Source organism: Lipotes vexillifer, unplaced genomic scaffold (genome assembly GCF_000442215.2).
Source record: "Lipotes vexillifer unplaced genomic scaffold, Lipotes_vexillifer_v1.1 scaffold253, whole genome shotgun sequence".
Taxonomy (NCBI): domain Eukaryota; kingdom Metazoa; phylum Chordata; class Mammalia; order Artiodactyla; family Lipotidae; genus Lipotes; species Lipotes vexillifer.
Window position 1 is genome coordinate 2,470,913 of NW_006780322.1, and position 20,576 is coordinate 2,491,488.

The 20,576-nt window shown below is 39.7% G+C and overlaps 1 pseudogene; it reads right to left on the reverse strand.

The window, feature by feature from the left end:
* The window catches only part of LOC103075630 (ATP synthase F(0) complex subunit C3, mitochondrial-like), a 51,804-nt pseudogene extending 33,457 nt beyond the window's left edge, over positions 1–18,347 (reverse strand).
* Positions 18,348–20,576: the final 2,229 nt, after the last annotated feature.

Here is a 20,576-nt window from a genome sequence, read left to right on the forward strand (position 1 = left end):
GATCCCACATGCCGCGGAGCGGCTGGGCCCGTGAGCCATGGCCGCTGAGCCTGCGCGTCCGGAGCCTGTGCTCCGCAACGGGAGAGGCCACAGCAGTGAGAGGCCCGCGAACCACGAAAAAAAAAAAAAAAGAAAATATAGGACTGAGACTTACTAAGTTTGATGCCCCCCTCCCAAGCTCCAGGCAGTGTTGAACTTAAAAAAACTGCTAGTCACTCTCAGTACTGTATCAGTAAGGAAACCTATCTGGGACCAAAGCGAGAAACCTAAATTATCTATCTATTCAGCTCATCACTGATTTGCCTTAGAAACCTAAACAACTTGCTTAAAACAAGCAAGTAACCTAGCAAACAAAACAAACCCAGAACACAAATTTATTCAATTCAACGCTAGATGTAACTTCTTTGTTAACCAGAATTTTCATTTAGATAATTTTACATGGGCGGGCAAATTAAAATCCAAAATTTGCTGGATGAGTTTTGTAAGAGATGTGTGCTTCAGTGGAAAACTATGCTGCGTTTAGATCACGCCCTCCCAGGTTATCTGATCCTAGCCTCTGATTGCTGTTGAGCTGTTTTATTAGTTTCTACTGAAGAAAACTGATAGTGATGCAAAATACCTCTTGCATGTGAATTCTGTCTGGTGGAGGTTCAACTGACTTCCCTCTATAATGGAAGAGGCCAGTTCTAGCTTCTCGGTACATTCATTTCAACAGTCCTGATCTATAAACGTGTCCGTTCTTTGGACTCTCCCTTTGAACTCTCCCTTTGAATTGGCTGTAACATCTTACTGGTTCCCTCATTTAAGCAGTGAGTTAAATAAAATGTTTAACACTTGTTCATTTTATATCTGTATAAAAACCGTGATTTTACCCATTTTTGAAAGTTTTCCTCCAACAGCACATATATCTAGGACAAGAGGGATTGATTGCGTGATCTTAACCAAAGTTTTTAAAAAGCACAGACTGTAGAATTACACAAACCTGGATTCAAATCCTGGCTCTTTGAGGCACTCAGGGCCCCTGCACTGCACACCTCCAGTGGAAGCCATTCACACTGCAGTTTTTGTGAATGTGCTTCACTGCACAGTGCTTTGCACAGGTCTGCACTGCATATATGGCAACACCACCTCCACTTCACAAGTGTGCATGGGCGTGTGCACTAGGAAAGACTGTCCTGTCCCTTTGCCTTGGTGGTGATGAAATGTTTTATGAACCAATAATATACGTATATGGGCTCAGCTATCGTAATGTAAGTAGAGCATGAGGGTAGAAAAGAATAAGGGGAAGAGATAAGAACAGCTTCTAAATGTTAATAGATTTGATCAGCACTGTCCAACAGAACTTTTCGCAATGATGAAAATGGTCTAGATCGGTGCTGCCCAATACAGTAGCCACTATCCACATGTGGTTACTGAACACTTTAAATTTGGTTAGTATGACTGAGAAACTGAATTTTTTATTTTATTTCATTTTAATTAACTTATATTTAAATAGCTACATGTGGCTAATGGCTACCATACTGGACACACAGGTATAGATAGACAACGGGTAAAAGGACAAATTGCTAGACTCAGAAGAATGGGAAATGTAGGTTTCTCAAGCTTTTTGGTCCAAGGACCTACGTATTTAAAAAGCATTGAGACTCCAAAGAACTTTTGTTTATGTGGGTTATACCTATCTAGATTTATTATCTTAAGAAAAACTGAGAAATTCAAATTATTTTAAATTTTTACTCCACTTATTAGTCCATTTAAAAATAATAAGCTCAGGCTTCCCTGGTGGTGCAGTGGTTGAGAGTCCGCCTGCCGATGCAGGGGACGTGGGTTCGTGCCCCAGTCCAGGAAGATCCTGCATGCCGCGGAGCGGCTGGGCCCGTGAGCCATGGCCGCTGGGCCTGCGCGTCCGGAGCCTGTACTCCGCAATGGGAGAGGCCACAGCAGTGAGAGGCCCGCGTACCGCAAAAAAATAAAACAAAAACAAAAACAAAAATAATAAGCTCATGATTTTTATGGAAAAAAAACATATTTTCCAAAACAAAAAATAAATTAGTGAGAAGAGTGGCACTGCTTATATTTCTGCATTCAGTCTACTGTAACACTATATAGCCTCTAGAAAACTCCATTGTATGCTTATTAAGAAAAAAGCAAACATCATGTAAGTATTATTATGAAAAGGGTCTCAGGAGCCCCCTGAGGCCACACTTGGAGAACCAGTCACCTAGTTATAGGACAAGTAAACAGCAAAATGTTGGATATTCACTCACCCAGGGCCACTCTCTTACCCTGTTGCAAACAGGTGACTTTGTCACCTATAGCAGGTGAAAGGCTCTGGCCACCAGGTTACCAGTAGAGGGCAAGGATAGGACACCAGGCAAAGTTAAGGAGGTTAAGAGAAAGCCTATACAGTTGACCCTTGTACAATGTGGGGTTAGGGGCACCAACCTACCTGATGCAGCAGAAAATCAACCTATAACTTTTGACTCCCCCAAAACTTAACTATCAATACTACTAGCCTACTGTTGACTTAGAAGCCTTACAAATAACACAGTCAATTAACACATATTTTGTATGTTATATATATTATATACTGTATTTTTACAATAAAGTAGCTGGAGAAAAGAAAACGTTATTAAGAAAATTATAAGGGAGGGAAAATACATTTACAGTACTGGACTGTAAGTTTACAACTGTTTATAAGTATCTACATCGTATTGTCTTATAATATACAAAACACTGTAGATATTATACGTATTACTAACACCAGACATCAAAAATGAAAGGATAATGTGAAAAAGAAATTTATATTTATTTACAGGTATAACGATTCATGCATTGATAATGAAGAAGCAACATGATTCTTTTATGGTAGCCTAGTGTAATCAATGTGATTATTTCATGGTAAGCCTGGTCTATACACTAATAAATGAGTCATTATAAAATTTTTATGGCATACAGTAATACAGTCGTATTCATAATACAGTACTGGAAACATTGTTACCTTTTTAAAAAAACTACTTACCTGTGATGATAGGCTGATACACAATTCCTCCAATTAGCAGAGAGGAAGAAAGAGAGGCATACTGTATGGTAATGTAATTCTTTGAAATCAAAGTTATAAAACAGTAAGAAAACTAACACATTATTAATTTTATATTAAATATCAATCATCTTATGCCTAGTAGCTACATATATTTTATGCATTCATAACATACATTTTTCTTAATTTTTTCCATGTTTCTAGTCTACAGAGTTTGTCTGCAAGTTTTTCAAATGTCATACATCTCCAAAAATTTTTCCAATATATTTATTGAAAAAAACGTGTATAAGTGGACCTGCGCAGTTCAAACCCATATTGTTCAAGTGTCAACTGTATATTAAACTGTGGGGCCCTCAGTTCCTATTCAGGAAAGAATTCACATAGCAGGTCTAAGACTGCTATTCTTTGAAAGGCCTGTTTGCAAGGCTAGCCTTTGGCTGGTATCTGGAGACTCTGATTTCAAGAAGGATCCCACAATTCCCTAACTGACAGAAGCGGTTTAATGTGCCTAAACACAAAGAATGTGGTTTGTGCCGAACACCTGCTTTCCTTCTGGGAGTCTAGGATTTTGGTGCATAAAATTCAGCGCAGCCTGTGTGACTCCAGTGGGAGAGGACTCTAGAAGCTGGTGCCTGCTTTCCTCTGGACTTTGCCCCACCTACATTTTTCCTTTGCTAATTTTGTGTTGTATCCTTTCACTATATTAAATCATAGCTGTGAGTGTGACTACATGCCAAGTCCTGTGGGTCCTCTTAGTGAATCACTGAACCTGGGGGTAGTCTTAGGTAATCTCGACATATTCCACTTCATTGGCCCTGCTCCCAGAATGTCGACACCTAGGATTATATCCCACACTACAGAGAACTGGAGGCTTCTGCCTGAAGAAACTGAAAAGCCAAACAAACAGGAAAAAGGACCACAAAGGGCAGAAAAAATGAAAAAAGCAAAAGAAAGCTCCAAAAATAAAACTACAATTTATATCTTTAAAAAGATAAGAAAATATATTGCATCTATAAAATGCAAAGAAGGAATCAGAGAACAAGAAAGGTTAAAATTTTAAATATGATAATCAAAAATAAATACTGAATAGAAGTGGAAGTGCTAGAAGATAGAGTTGAAAAAAAATTGCCTTGAGAAGCTGAAAACAAAAAAGGAGAAGGATAAAAAACAGAAGAGAGAAGAAAACTAAAGGATCAATCCAGGAGGTCTAAAATACTTAACTAAAGAAAAAGAACAGGAGTTCTCTGGTGGCCTAGTGGTTATTTCTGGGCTTTCACTGCTGTGACCCGCATTCAATCCCTGATCCAGATCACGCAAGCCACGTGGTGTGGCAAAAAAACAAACAAACAAACAAACAAAAAGAACAGGAAAAAAAAGACAGAGGGCTTCCCTGGTGGCGCAATGGTTAAAAATCCACCTGCCAATGCAGGGGACACGGGTTTGAGCCCTGGTCCGGGAAGATCCCACATGCTGCAGAGCAACTAAGCCTGTATGCCACAACTACTGAGCCTGCACTCTAGAACATGCGAGCCACAACTACTGAAGCCTGTGCACCTAGAGCTTGTGCTCCACAACAGGAGAAGCCACTGCAATGATAGGCCCGCGCACCACAACGAAGAATAGCCCCCGCTCACTGCAACTAGAAAAAGCCCGCACGCAGCAACGAAGACCCAATGCAGCCAAAAATAAAATAAATAAATTTATTTTTAAAAAAAAGAGAGAACATTTTAAATGGAAAGAAAAAAACTTATTGAAATAAATTTCACCAGACTAGGAAAAAAGAGGCCTCAGGTTGAAAGAGCCAAACACAGTAAATGGAAAAAAAGAACCACAGTAAGGTCACATAACCATAAAATTTCAGAACACCAGAGAGGAGTATACCAGAAGAAGCATGCCAGAGAAATCAAGTGTAAGGGTAGAATAAAGACATTTCTGAGACACACAAGGACTTAGAAAATTTATCCTTTCTTAGAAAGTAACTGGACTAAGTGCTTCACCAAAGTGATTGAGTAAACCAAACCAGGATCCAAATAAAGGATCCAAACTAGGAGAGACGTGAAGAAAAGTCCCAGCTATGCACCAAATTGAGAGAACTTTATCTTCTCCCTTCAGTTCAAAATTCCATCTTGGCTATCATATTTTTAATTTTATAGAGCACTTTCCCCTTCTCTGATTGTTTCTTTCCATAGTATCCAATTCTTATTTCATGGGTGCAATCTCCTTTCTTATCTCTTTAAAGATCCTAGTCTTTAGGTTGGTGCAGACCTAGAACCAGACCAGATCAGAGTATGAAGAATGAGGGAAACAAAAGGAAAGGCAAAAACCACATGATCATCTCAATAGACACAGAAAACACATTTGACAAAATTCAACATCCATTCATGATAAAAACTCTCATCAAAGTGGGTATAGAGGGAACATATCTCAACATCATAAAGGTCATTTATGACAAACTCACAGCCAGCAAAATAATCAATGATGAAGACCTGAAAGCCTCCCTGCTGAATTCAAGAACAAAATAAAGATGCCCATGCTCACCGCTTTTATTTAACAAAGTATTGGAAGTCCCAGCTACGGCCATCAGACAAAAAAAAGAAAAAAGAAAAAGAAATAAAACGTATCCAAATTGTAAGAGAAGAGGTAAAACTCACTATCTGCAGATGACATGATACTCTATAGAGAACCCTAAAGTCTCCACACAAAAACTACTAGAACTAATAAATGATTTCAACAAGGTAGCAGGATACAAGATTAAAATACAGAAATCTGTTGTATTTCTATACACCAGTGATGAAATATCAGAAGGAGAAAGTAAAAAACAATCCCATTTAAAATCACATCAAGGGAAGAGATATAGGGATATATGTATATGTATAGCTGATTCACTTTGTTATAAAGCAGAAATTAACACACCATTGTAAAGCAATTATACTCCAATAAAGATGTTAAAAAATTAATTAATTAATTAAATAAAATCACATCAAAAAAAAAAAAACCTAGGAATAAACTTAACCAAGGAGGTAAAAGACCTATACACTGAAAACTACAAAACACTGATAAAAGAAATTGAAGATGATTCAAAGAAATGGAAAAATATCTCATGCTTTTGAATTGAAAGAATTAATATTGTTAACATGGCCATATAATCCAAAGAAATCTACAAATTTAATGCAATCCCTATCAAAATACCCATGACATTTTCCACAGAACTAGAATAAATAATCCTAAAATTTATATGGGGACTTGCCTGGTGGCACAGTAGTTAAGAATCTGCCTGCCAATGCAGGGGACACAGTTTTGAGCCCTGGTCCAGGAAGATCCCACATGCCGTGGAGCAACTAAGCCCATGAGCCACAACTACTGAGCCCGCATGCCACAACTACTGAAGCCCGCACACCTAGAGCCATGCTTCTCAACAAGAGAAGCCACTGCAATGAGAAGCCCATGCAACTCAATGAAGAGTAGCCCCCCACTTGCTGCAACTAGAGAAAGCCCGTGTGCCACAACAGAGATCCAACGCAGCCAAAAATAAATAAATAAATAAATAAATAAATATAAAAAATTTTATATGGAATAACAAAATACCAAGAATTGCCACAGCAAACCTGAGAAAAAAGAAAAAAGCTGGAGGCATAACCCTTCCAGACCTCAGACTACACACAACAAAGCTACAGTAATCAAAACAGTATGGTACTGGTACAAAAAACAGAAACATAGATCAATGGAACAGAATAGAGAGCCAAGAAATAAGCCCATGCTCAACTAATCTATGACAACTAAGGCAAGAATATACAATGGAGAAAAGAGAGTCTCTTTAACAAGTGGTGCTGGGAAAGCTGTACAGCTATACATAAAACAATGAAATTAGAACATTTTCTCATATACAAAAATAAACTCAGAATAGTTTAAAGACCTAAATGTAAGACATGACACCATAAAACTCCTAGAAGAGAACATTAGGTGAAACATTCTTTGACATAAATCACAGCAGTATTTTCATAGATCAGTCTCCCAAGGCAAAAGAAATAAAATAAAAAATTAAAAAATGGGACCTAATCAAACTTAAAAGCTTTTGCACAGTGAAAGAAACCATTAACAAAATGAAAAGATAAAATACGGAATGGGAAAAAATATTTGCAAATGATGCAACTAACAAGGGGTTAATATCCAAAATACATAAACACCTCATATAGCTCAATATCTAAAAGAAAAACAAACAATCCAATAAAAAAATGGACAGAAGACCTAAATAGACATTTTTCCAAAGAAGATATACAGATGGCTGACAGGCACATGAAAAGATGCTCAACATTGTTAATTATTAGAGAAATGCAAATCAAAACCACAATGAGGTATCATCTCACATGGGTCAAAATGACTACCATCAAAAAGTCTACAAAGAAATACCAAAGAGAATGTGGAGAAAAGGGAACACTTGCATACTGTTCATGGGAATGTAAATTAGTGTAGCCACTATGGAAAACGGTACAGAGGTCCTTTAAAACCTAAAAAGAGAACTACCATAAGATCCAGCAGTTTCACTCCTGGGTATGTATCTGGGAAAAAAAAGTGAACACTCTAAAAGATACATGCACCCAATGTTCACAGTAGCTTTATTTATAGTAGCCAAGATATGGAAGCAACCTAAGTGCCCAACAACAGCCTATTGGTTTAAGAAGATGTGATATATATATATTGGAATATTATTCAGCCATAAAACAGAATGAAATTTTGCCATTTGCAGCAATATGGATGGACCTAGAGAATATTATGCTTAGTGAAATAAGTCAGACAGAGAAACACCAATACTATTTGTTATCACTTACATGTGGAAGTAATACAAATGAATCTATATACAAAACAGAAACAGACTCACAGACATAGAAAACAAATTTATGAGTATGGGATTAACAGATACAGACTACTATACATAAAATAGATAAAAACAAGGATTTACTGTATAGCACAGGGAATTATACCCAACAGTTTGTAATAAGCTATAATGGAATGTAATCTGCTAAATAAATAAAAAACAGGAAAAAAAGAATGAGATCTAGAGAAAGGAAGTCTTAAGGAAAAATGAAATTGACAGATTCCTGCATTTGTTTAACACATCTGAGTGACTGGAAAAAATCAACCATACATTAATAGAAAATTAAGTAAATGAAAGGAACAATCTTAGTTTACCTTTTGGCTAAAAGGCTAATCATATTTACCTAGTCATAATAATATAAAACCTCACTACTGATTTAACTAAATATTGAGATAAAAATCTCAATTGAGAGGATGGAAGAAGTCAAAATAGAATACAGAGAAAAGGAGCTAAATCCTCATCTTCATTTATTAGTTCTCAATTTACCAAAAAAGCCATTAAATCATTTAAATCAAGAAGTAGTTATAAAGTATACTTTTTAGAAAGGCAGAGGTAAATACTACTAGGAAAAGTTGCAAGAGTTGAAAGTAGTTGCCTCCCAGGAAATAAACAAGCACTCAAGAGAAATGTGTCCCACATTTCTGTAATAAAATTTTAAGAATCGATTTATTTTTCCAATGATGTATATTATTACTTTGGTGTTGAAGTAACATTTAAAAAATAATTTATTGGCTAACTAAACAGGAAGGTTTTACAATTCCTTACATCAGTACTCAGAGCGATTTTCTCTTCACTAAGCAAGAGAGTCTTGTACTCAATACCCCAACAACCATGAGGAAAACTCTTCTTTTAATTGTTTTTTCAATTTTTTGATCAAGGTGGGACTTCCCTGGCGGTCCAGTGGGTAAAACTCCATGCTGTCAATGCAGGGGGCCCAGGTTCGATTCCTGGTTGGGGAACTAGATCCCACATGTGTGCCGCAGCTAAGGAGTCTGCATGCTGCAACTAAGAAGTCCACATGCCTCAACTAAGTAGGCTGCATGCAGCAATTATGAGCCTGCATGCTGCAACGAAGATCCCGCGTGCCGCAACTAAGACCCGGTGCAGCCTAAATAAATAAATTAATTAATTAAATGAACATTGTTAACAAAAAAAACACAAAACCAAAAGAAGTTTTGATCAAGGTCCATTTTCTGTCTTTATTCTCTCTTTCTGTTCTGATCATTTTTTAGACAAACACTTTTAGGGTCCTGAACCAAGATGGTGGAGTAGATGGATGTGCTCTCACTCCCTCTTGCGAGAACACCAGAATCACAACTAGCTGCTGGACAATCATCGACAGGAAGACACTGAACTCACCAAAAAAATTACCCCACATCCAAAGACAAAGGAGAAGCCACAATGAGACGGTAGGAGGGGCGCAATCACAGCAAAATCAAATCCCATAACTGCTGGGTGGGTGACTCACAGGCTGGAGAACACTTATACCACAGAAGTCCACCCACTGGAGTGAAGGTTCTGAGCCCCACGTCAGGCTTCCGAACCTGGGGGTCCGGCAATGGGAGGAGGAATTCCTAGAGAATCAGACTTCAAAGGCTAGCGCGATTTGATTGCAGGACTTCAACAGGACTGGGGGAAACAGAGACTCCACTCTTGGAGGGCACACACAAAGTAATGTGCGCATCGGGACCCAGGGGAAGGAGCAGTGCCCCCAGGGGAGACTGAATCAGACCTACCTGCTAGTGTTGGAGGGTCTCCTACTGAGGCGGGGGGGTGGCTGTGGCTCACCGTGAGGACAAGGACACTGGTAGCAGAGGTTGTGGGAAGTGCTCCTTGGCGTTTTGGATCTCCCAGAGTCCACCATTAGCCCCACCAAAGAGCCCATGTTGGCTCCAGTGTTGGGCTGCCTCAGGCCAAACAACCAACAGGGAGGGAACCCAGGCCCACCCATCAGCAGTCAAGCAGATTACAGTTTTACTGAGCTCTGCCCACCAGAGCAACAGCCAGCTCTACCCACCACCAGTCCCTCCCATCAGGAAACTTGCACAAGCCTCTTAGATAGCCTCATCCACCAGAGGGCAGACAGCAGAAGCAAGAAGAACTACAATCCTGCAGCCTGTGGAAGCAAAACCACATTCACAGAAAGATAGACAAGATGAAAAGGCAGAGGGCTATGTACCAGATGAAGCAACAAGATAAAACCCCAGAAAAACAACGAAATGAAGTGGAGATAGGCAACCTTCCAGAAAAAGCATTCAGAATAATAATAGTGAAGATGATCCAGGGCCTTGGAAAAAGAATGGAGGCAAATATCGAGAAGATGCAAGAAATGTTTAACAAAGACCTAGAAGAATTAAAGAACAAATAAACAGAGATGAACAATACAATAACTGAAATGAAAACTACACTAGAAGGAATCAATAGCAGAATAACTGAGGCAGAAAAATGGATCAGTGACCTGGAAGACAGAATGATGGAATTCACTGCTGTGGAACAGAATAAAGAAAAAAGAATGAAAAGAAGTGAAGACAGGTTAAGAGCCCTCTGGGACAACATTAAATGCAACAACATTCGCATTATAGGGGTCCCAGAAGAAGAAGAGAGAGAGAAAGGACCTGAGAAAATATTTGAAGAGATTATAGTCGAAAACTTCCCTAACATGGGGAAGGAAGTAGCCACCCAAGTCCAGGAAGTGCAGCAAGTCCCATACAGGATAAACCCAAGGAGAAAAATGCCAAGACACATAGTAATCAAATTGGCAAAAATTAAACACAAAGAAAAATTATTGAAAGCAGCAAGGGAAAAATGACAAATAACATACAAGGGAACTCCCATAAGGTTAACAGTTGATTTCTTAGCAGAAACTCTACAAGCCAGAAGGGAGTGGCATGATATACTTAAAGTGATGAAAAGGAAGAACCTACAACTAAGATTACTCTAACCAGCAAGGATCTCATTCAGATTCAGTGGAGAAATCAAAAGCTTTACAGACAAGCAAAAGCTAAGAGAATTCAGCTCCACCAAACCAGCTCTACACAAATGCTAAAGGATCTTCTCTAAGTGGGAAAAACAAAAGAAGAAAAGGACCTACAAAAACACACCCAAAACAATTAAGAAAATGGTCATAGGAACATACATATCAATAATTACCTTAAACGTGAATGCATTAAATGCTCCAACCAAAAGACACAGGCTTGCTGAATGGATACAAAAACAAGACCCATCTATATGCTGTCTACAAGAGACCCACTTCAGACCTAGGGACACATACAGACTGAAAGTGAGGTGATGGAAGAAGATATTCCGTGCAAATGGAAATCAAAAGAAAGCTGGAGCAGCAATAATCATATGAGATAAAATAGACCTTAAAATAAAGAAAGTTACAAGAGACAAGGAAGGACACTATATAATGATCAAGGGATCAATCTAAGAAGAAGATATAACAATTATATATATATATATATACGCACCTAACATAGGGGCACCCCAACACATAACGCAACTGCTAACAGCTATAAAAGAGGAAATCGACAATAATACAATAATAGTGTGGAACTTTAACACCTCACTTACACCAAGGGACAGAGCATCCAAAATGAAAATAAATAAGGAAACAGAAGCTTTAAATGACACAAAAGACCAGACAGATTTAATTGATATTTATAGGACATTCCATCCAAAAACAGCAGATTACACTTTCTTCGCAAGTGCGCACAGAACACTCTCCAGGATAGGTCACATCTTGGGTCACAAATCAAGCCTCAGTAAATTTAAGAAAATTGAAATCATATCAAGCACCTTTTCTGACCACAACGCTATGAAATTAGCAATCAATTACAAGGAAAAAAACGTAAAAAACACAAACACATAGAGGCTAAACAATACATTACTAAATAACCAGGAGATCACTGAAGAAATCAAAGAGGAAATAAAAAAATACCTAGAGACAAATGACAATGAAAACATGATGATCCAAAACCTATGGGATGCAGCAAAAGCAGTTCTAAGAGGGAAGTTTATAGCTATACAAGCCTACCTCAAGAAACAAGAAAAATCTCAAACAATCTAACCTTACACCTAAAGGAACTAGAGAAAGAAGAACAAACAAAACCGAAAGTTAGCAGGAAAGAAATCAGAAAGAGCAGAAATAAATGAAATAGAAACAAAGAAAACAATAGCAAAGATCAATAACACTAAAAGCTGGTTCTTTGAGAAGATAAGCAAAATTGTTAAACCATTAGCCAGGCTCATCAAGAAAAACAGGGAGAGGACTCAAATCAGTAAAATTAGAAATGAAAAAGGAAACGTTACAACAGACACCACAGAAATACAAAGCATCTTAAGAGACTACTACAAGCAACTCTATGCCAATAAAATGGAAAACCTGGAAGAAATGGACACATTCTTAGAAAGGTATAACCTTCCAAGACTGAGCCAGGAAGAAATAGAAAATATGAACAGACCAATCACAAGTAATGAAATTGAAACTGTGATTAAAAATCTTCCAACAAACAAAAGTCCAGGACCAGATGGCTTCACAGGTGAATTCTATCAAACATTTAGAGAACAGCTAACACCTATCCTTCTCAAACTCTTCCAAAAAACTGCAGATGAAGGAACACTCCCAAACTCATTCTATGAGGCAACCGTCAGCCTGATACCAAAACCAGACAAAGATACTACAAAAAACGAAAATTACAGACCAATATCACTTGAATATGGATGCAAAAATCTTCAATAAAATACTAGCAAACAGAATCCAACAACACATTAAAAGGATCATACACCATGATCAAGTGGGATTTATCCCAGGGATCCAAGGATTCTTCAATATATGCAAATCAATCAATGTGATACACCACATTAACAAACCAAAGAATAAAAACCATATGATCATCTCAGTAGATGCAGAAAAAGCTTTTGACAAAATTCAACACCCATTTATGATAAAAACTCTCCAGAAAGTGGGCATAGAGGGAACCTACCTCAACATAATAAAGGCCATATATGACAGACCCACAGCAAACATCATTCTCAATGGTGAAAAACTGAAAGCATTTCCTCTAAGATCAGGAACAAGACAAGGATGTCCACTCTCACCACTATTATTCAACATAGTTTTGGAAGTCCTAGCCACGGCAATCAGAGAAGAAAAAGAAATAAAAGGAATACAAATTGGAAAAGAAGAAGTAAAACTGTCACTGTTTGCAGATGACATGATACTATACATAGAGAATCCTAAAGATGCCACCAGAAAACTACTAGAGTTAATCAATGAATTTGGTAATGTTGCAGGATACAAAATTAATGCACATAAATCTCTTGCAGTCCTATACACTAATGATGAAAAATCTGAAAGAGAAATTAAGGAAACACTCCCATTTACCACTGCAACAAAAAATAAAATACCTAGGAATAAACCTACCTAGGGAGACAAAAGACCTGTATGCAGAAAACTATAAGACACTGATGAAATAAATTAAAGATGACACAAATAGATGGAGAGATATACCATTGGAAGAATCGATATTGTGAAAATGACTATACTACCCAAAGCAATCTACAGATTCAATGCAATCCCTATCAAATTGCCAATGGCATTTTTTTACAGAATTAGAACAAAAAATCTTAAAATTTGCATGGAGACACAAAAGACCCCAGATAGCCAAAGCAGTCTTGAGGGAAAAAAAATCGGAGCTGGAGGAATCAGACTCCCTGACTTCAGACTATACTACAAAGCTACAGTAATCAAGACAGTATGGTACTGGCAGAAAAACAGAAACATAGATCAATGGAACAAGATAGAAAGCGCAGAGATAAACCCACACACCTATAGTCAACTAATCTATGACAAAGGAGGCAAGCATATACAATGGAGAAAAGACAGTCTCTTCAATAAGTAGTGCTGGGAAAACTGGACAGCTACATGTAAAAGAATGAAATTAGAACACTCCCTAACACCATACACAAAAATAAACTCAAAATGGAATAGAGACCTAAATGTAAGACTGGGCACTGTAAAACTCTTAGAGGAAAACATAGGAAGAACACTCTTTGACATAAATCAGAGCAAGATCTTTTTTGATCCACCTCCTAGGGTAGTGGAAATAAGAACAAAAATAAACAAATGGGACCTAATGAAACTTAAAAGCTTTTTCACAGCAAAGGAAACCATAAACAACATGAAAAGACAACCCTCAGAATGGGAGAAAATATTTGCAAATGAATCAACAGACAAAGGATTAATCTCCAAAATATATGAAAAGCTCATGCAGCTCAATATTAAAAAAACAGCTCAATCTAAAAATGGGCAGAAGACCTAAATAGACATTTCTCCAAAGAAGACATACAGATGGCCAAGAAGCACATGAAAATCTGCTCAACATCACTAATTAGTAGAGAAATGCAAATCAAAGCTACAATGAGGTATCACCTCACACCAGTTAGAATGGGCATCATCAGAAAATCTACAAACAAGAAATGCTGGAGAGGGTGTGGAGAAAAGGGAACCCTCTTGCACTGTTGGTAGGAATGTAAATTGATACAGCCCCTACAGAGAACAGTATGGAGGTTCCTTAAAAAACTAAAAATAGAATTACCATATGATCCAGCAATCCCACTACTGGGCATATACCCAGAGAAAACCATAATTCAAAAAGACACATGCACCCCAATGTTCATTGCAGCACTATTTACAATAGCCAGGTCATGGAAGCAACCTAAATGCCCAATGACAGACACATGGATAAAGAAGATGTGGTACATATATACAATGGAATATTACTCAGCCATAAAAAGGAACGAAATTGAGTCATTTGTTGAGACGTGAGTGGATCTAGAGACTGTCATACAGTGAAGTATGTCAGAAAGAGAAAAACAAATATTGTATATTAACGCATATATGTGGAACCTAGAATGATGGTACAGATGAACCGGTTTGCAGGGCAGAAATTGAGACACAGATGTAGAGAACAAATGTATGGACACCAAGGGGGAAATCAGTGGCGGGGGGTGGGGTGGGGATGAATTGGGAGATTGGGATTGACAGGTATACACTGATGTGTATAAAATTGATGACTAATAAGAACCTCCTGTATAAAAAAATACAATAAAATTCAAAAATTCAAAAAAAAAAGAAAAACACTTTTATTGAGGATGCTCTGTATGTACTGATACAAAAAGGTCTCTATGATACACTGTCAAGTGGAAAAAGCAATGGAAGAAAACTTCAGATATATCTAAGAAGGAGAAAATGTAAATCTATTTTGATATGGAAATGCATGAAATATCTCTGGATGACAAGCGATAAACTGGTAATAATGACTACCCAGGGCAGGCAAATTGAAGGAATAGGAATTGAGGAGATGAAGAACAGAGGTAAGAGGGAGCCTTTCCATTGTATACTGTTTTTTAACTTTTTGATCTTTAACCCTGTGAAATGATTGCCTACCTGAAAAATTTTTTTTAAATTTTAAGTTATACCTCTTTATCTTGGTGTAAAATTAAAATATAATAATTTTCAATATTTTGGGAAATAACGAAAATACAGAAAATAATACCCCCAAATCCCATCTCTCCAGAGATAAAACATTTTGATGTACATACAGTGCAATCTTATCACATATTTTGAACTTGCACACTTACATGCCAACCTGAGAGCCTACTTGCCAGTCTTTTAATCCTCACAACAGTAAGTCTACTAACCTATAATAAGATTATAGAGGCTCAAATAAAATAAAAAGGAGTAAACCTTGTGGATAAGTAGGGACACTTGAAAACTCCCCATTCATCTCTAGGTAGTCAATGATTATTTCAGAGATAGAATGGTTTCAGTGCCTAGATATGTGAATACAGCCTTTCCTTTTGCCTTCTTGCAGTCTAGCACTATACTATGCAGAAGAATTTCTCTCAAAGTGGCAAGCCTGAATCAAGTATTATCTTCACTACAATTCAATCTTTTTATACTTCTTTTACCCAAAGTGGGATAATATTCATAAATTTAAAGTTGTTCTTTTTTACACTGATATTATGACCATTTTCTCATTTTGTCAAATTTCTTCCACAACATGATTTGTAATGGTTGTATAGATTTACATTGTATTAATATTTAGTATGAATTATTATATTCTATGATTTAAATTATTTTACCATTTCCCTTTTTAGGAACAATTAGTTTTTTCAAAGTTCCATCATCATAAACAACATTGCAACAAACATCCAGTAACTACCCTGTGTACATATCCATTCCTTAGAATAAATTCCCAGAAGTGGAATTGCTGGGTCAGATGTATCTAAAATATTAAAGAATTTTCATAAGTATGAGTGATATGCCTTCCAAAAACCTAATTAACTCTTAATGGGAAAGAAAATAAAAGGTACTTAGGGGAAATGACAAAGGATGCTTTACTAATTCAATCTGTGTAAATCCCCAAATCTAAAACTGCAAAATTTTGCTCATGTAACATGTCAAAAATTCAAAAAGAAGTTGACAAGCCTTGACATCAAATCACAGCTCTTACATGAATGCTGCAAAGAAAATCTTGAGCCCTCAAAGAGAGATCTCTATGATAAACTCTTCTAGGAATGACACATCACTGAGAGATGACAGAAAGACTTAAGTTCTCAAAAGCTTCCAACTTACTGCCATTAAAAAACTCCAGCATTTAATGTTAGTTATTGTAATATTCAAAATTATTATAGGGCTTCCCTGGTGGTGCAGTGGTTGAGAGTCCGCCTGCCGATGCAGGGGACATGGGTTCGTGCCCCAGTCCGGGAACATCCCACATGCCGCGGAGCAGCTAGGCCTGTGAGCCATGGCCGCTGAGCCTGCGCGTCCGGAGCCTGTTGCTCCGCAAAGGGAGAGGCCACATCAGTGAGAGGCCCGCGTACCGCAAAAAAAAACAAAAAACAAACAAACAAACAAAATTATATAGCATTTTATCATCACGTCCCCTTCTTTTTTTAAATAAATTTATTTATTTTATTTTTCGCTGCATTAGGTCTTCATTGCTGCGCGCCGGCTTTCTCTAGTTGCAGCAAGTGGGGGCTACTCTTCGTTGCGGTGTGCAGGCTTCTCATTGCAGTGGCTTCTCTTGTTGCAGAGCACGGGCTCTAGGCACGTGGGCTTCAGAAGTTGTGGCTCGCGGGCTCTAGAGCTCAGGCTCAGTAGTTGTGGTGCATGGCCTTAGTTGCTCCAGCATGTGGGATCCTCCCGGACCAGGGATGGAACCCGTGTTCCCTGCATTGGCAGGCGGATTCTTAACCACTGCGCCATCAAGGAAGTCCCAACATCCCTTTCTTTAAGGAGAAAATGCTGTAATAGTCTCTGCTGATGCTGACGTTTCAGTGGAGAAAAATAACATTTTTTAATAAGCCCCCAGTCTCCCAAATTGCATATTCAACACTATTAACACCATTCCCAATTTGGAACCTGGGTATTTAGCTGTGGGTGCAACAGGCCTAAGTAAATTTAGGAAAAAAGTAATCTTTCAAAGTTGATGATTCAAACAATATACATTATTGTTTTCTGTATTTGGCAAAATTTCTTTAACGAAAGATAGTGGTATTACCATAAAATAATAAAGCTTAAAACTTATTATTTAAGAAACAAGTGTCACTGTTGCATTCCGATGACTACAACTGACATCAAAAACTATTTTTGGGTGAGATACAGCATAGTATACAATTCTAGAAATCATAATGAACGTAATGTCACTTTTTTCAAAAAGAGCAATCCCCAACAAATTCTTTAAATCATTCTATTCTCATAGATCAGTACTAAATAAGTTTTCCTGGCCACCACAAAATGTCCCCAGAAGCCAAAGGTAAAGGTTCACTACACTTATAGCTCCCTCAACTCCCCTCCCTAAAATACACTTAAAGTTCAGATAAGAAGTCACTCAGAATCCCGACAACTATGGGCGGCCAAACACAATCCAAGTACTTTAAGCATATGCAAAAAAAAGATTTACAGAAAAGATAAATTAAGGGTGCTTTTTGATTTTACAAGAGAATCCACAGAAGCTTTCGCAATTTTAAAGGGTGTTTAAAGGGCTTACACTTTTCCTAATCACTGAATAAAAGAGAGAGGCATTTCTATTTTCCAACTCCCTAATAAGAACAAAAATTTCAGTATTCGACAATTTCCAACAGGCCCTCATTTTAAAAAATCCACAGTCTGAATCTCGGAAGGAGGCAGTCTAAATTCCAGCACCTTTTTCTCAAGCCAGCAACCCCTTTTCCTCATCCTTACAGGCTAAGAAATAAGCATTCCTCTTTTGATTAAAACTAACCCACGGGGGCTTGGAAAAGGGCAAAGCCGACTGAAACAATGCCACCAGAACTTAGACCCGGAAACCAGCTCCGAGAAGCATGAGACAATACCACAGCGTTGCGTTCTGCAACATGTGTTTCATTCTCTTCACTCCCCGCCCACATCAACTCGCAACAAAAGCCACAGAGATTGGGAGAGGGCAGTACAGTACTGGTATTGGATTGTCAGAGCAATTAACTTAATTGCTCTAAGGACCGGAGGCAGACTCAGGCCGCAAAGGTGAAAAGAAAGAGCCGATGCTGCTACGAAGTGCCCCCCAGACTGAGACTTGAGCAGTGTCGTAAAACAGGTGTGCAGCTCAGCTTCCTGGGGACTCTTGGAACACTCAGACAGCTGCGATCAACAGCCGGGCGGCCGTCCGCTCCTGGGGGACAGACCCGAGTCCGCAGCCGAGGGGGGCTGCGGGGCGTGGCCGATTTCCCTCCGCTATCCAGTGGGAGCCGGGAGGGGGCGCACGCTCTTTTTACCCCATTCCAAAATCTGGAGCCTGGGTATGCCTTTGCGGGTGAAAACAAGCCTAAGCAAACTGGGGGGAAAAAATCCCTCAAAAATGATGGCTCCAAAAAAAAAAAAAAAAAAAGACTGATGACTCAAAACGGTACGCATGGTTTCTTTCTTTTATTTTTCTGTACTTTGAGACGCATGGTTTCTTTCCCTTATTTTTTTTTGTACTTTGAGAAATTCCTTTAATGAAAGAAGCGTATTACTCTAAAAAAAGAAAGCTCAAAACGTATTAGAAAACAAAAGTGTCAGTGTTGCCTTCAAACGACTACCTTGATATCAAACACTATTTTTGGCTGAAATACAGCATATTATGCAATTCTACGGTGTAATTTTTTAGAAGAGAAATCTTTAGAAAGAGCTTGAGTTCATCCGAGCTATTTCATTGACTTCAAGCGAAACTTAGGCTCTCTGGCGACCCCTCCTCACCCCACCCCCACCCCAATACCCCGCAGTGCAACGATTATTTACATAATCGGGATCTCCTAAGACCCGCCCGGGCCGCGCCGCGTCCACGGAGCCTGTCCAGATCCGAGTTACTGGGACAGCGAAGTCGAGTGACAAGTGCCCGTGAGGCGTTCCACTGCTAGCCGACCGGCTGTGCGCCTCCGCAAACACAACTTGCTTAGCGCTAAAGACGAGACGACTGGAGAGTGACAGTCACCGGGTGGAGTGGGTTGCGGGGTCCAAACCCCGCGACGCGACGATGGCTCGGACCCTGCCGGCCCGCCCGCCCCTGCCTACCCACCCACTGCCAATTGCCCCTGAGCACAGAAAGGGGCGGGGAGCCAAGGAAGCGCTCACCGCTTCAGCGAGTCCGCGACCGGCGGCGCCTCGGCAGTAGCGGAGACGTAGCTGGGCACCGCGGCCCCAGCTGCTGCCCGGGTTGTAGCCCCGGCAGGAACGCGGTGCCGGGGCATTGCCGGAGGTGCTCCTGCAGCGTCCGCGCAGCTCTCCGCTCTCCGCGCACGCCGCCCCTTCGGCCACGGGGCGCAGGGAACCGCGCGGCGGAGCCGCTCACCCCCGAGGGCGGCCAATGGGCGCGGAGCGCAGGAAGCCAGGGGCGGGGCAGAGCGGACCGGGCTTCCCAGCGACACCGCGAGCTCCGAGGTCGTCCCCTGCCGGCCAAGAGGCGTCCAGGTCTCCACTTGACCCGGCTTGGAATAGTGGGTTTTAGATCTGTGAATGTCTAAGAAGTGCGGGACACGTTTCTGATTTTGCGGGGTCTCTTTCTTTCCCTTTTTAGACAAACATTTCTTCGTGTGCTGTTTATAGAACACCTATCGAGGCCCAGCCCCAGTGCTTGCGGACGCATGACAATGGGAAACAGCCCCTACTTTATTTTTATTTTTTTCTTTTTTTCTTGCGTTATGCGGGCCTCTCACTGTTGTGGCCTCTCCCATTTGCGGAGCACAGGCTCCGGACGCGCAGGCTCAGCGGCCATGGCTCACGGGCCCAGCCGCTCCGCGGCATGTGGGATCTTCCCGAAACGGGGCACGAACCCGCGTCTCCTGCAACGGCAGGCGGACTCTCAAGCACTGCGCCACCAGGGAAGCCCACAGCCCCTACTTTAGAGCGTCTCCCAGGCAGTCGGGTGCAGAAGGAAACAGGCAACTAGGGGAGCCCGCATGGGGTGCATTCCAATATCAAAAGGCATGTTTTGCAATGGAGGCGAGGAGAGCATGGGGAGATTTAGGCCAGGTGAGAGCTAAAGGGCATGATACCCTGGAATTCTAGTGGCCATGATTCACAGTGGAGAACAGTCCACGCATCATTTTCTTTTTCTTTATTCCTTAAAGACGACTAGATAGTATATGTGACAGTTAATTTTT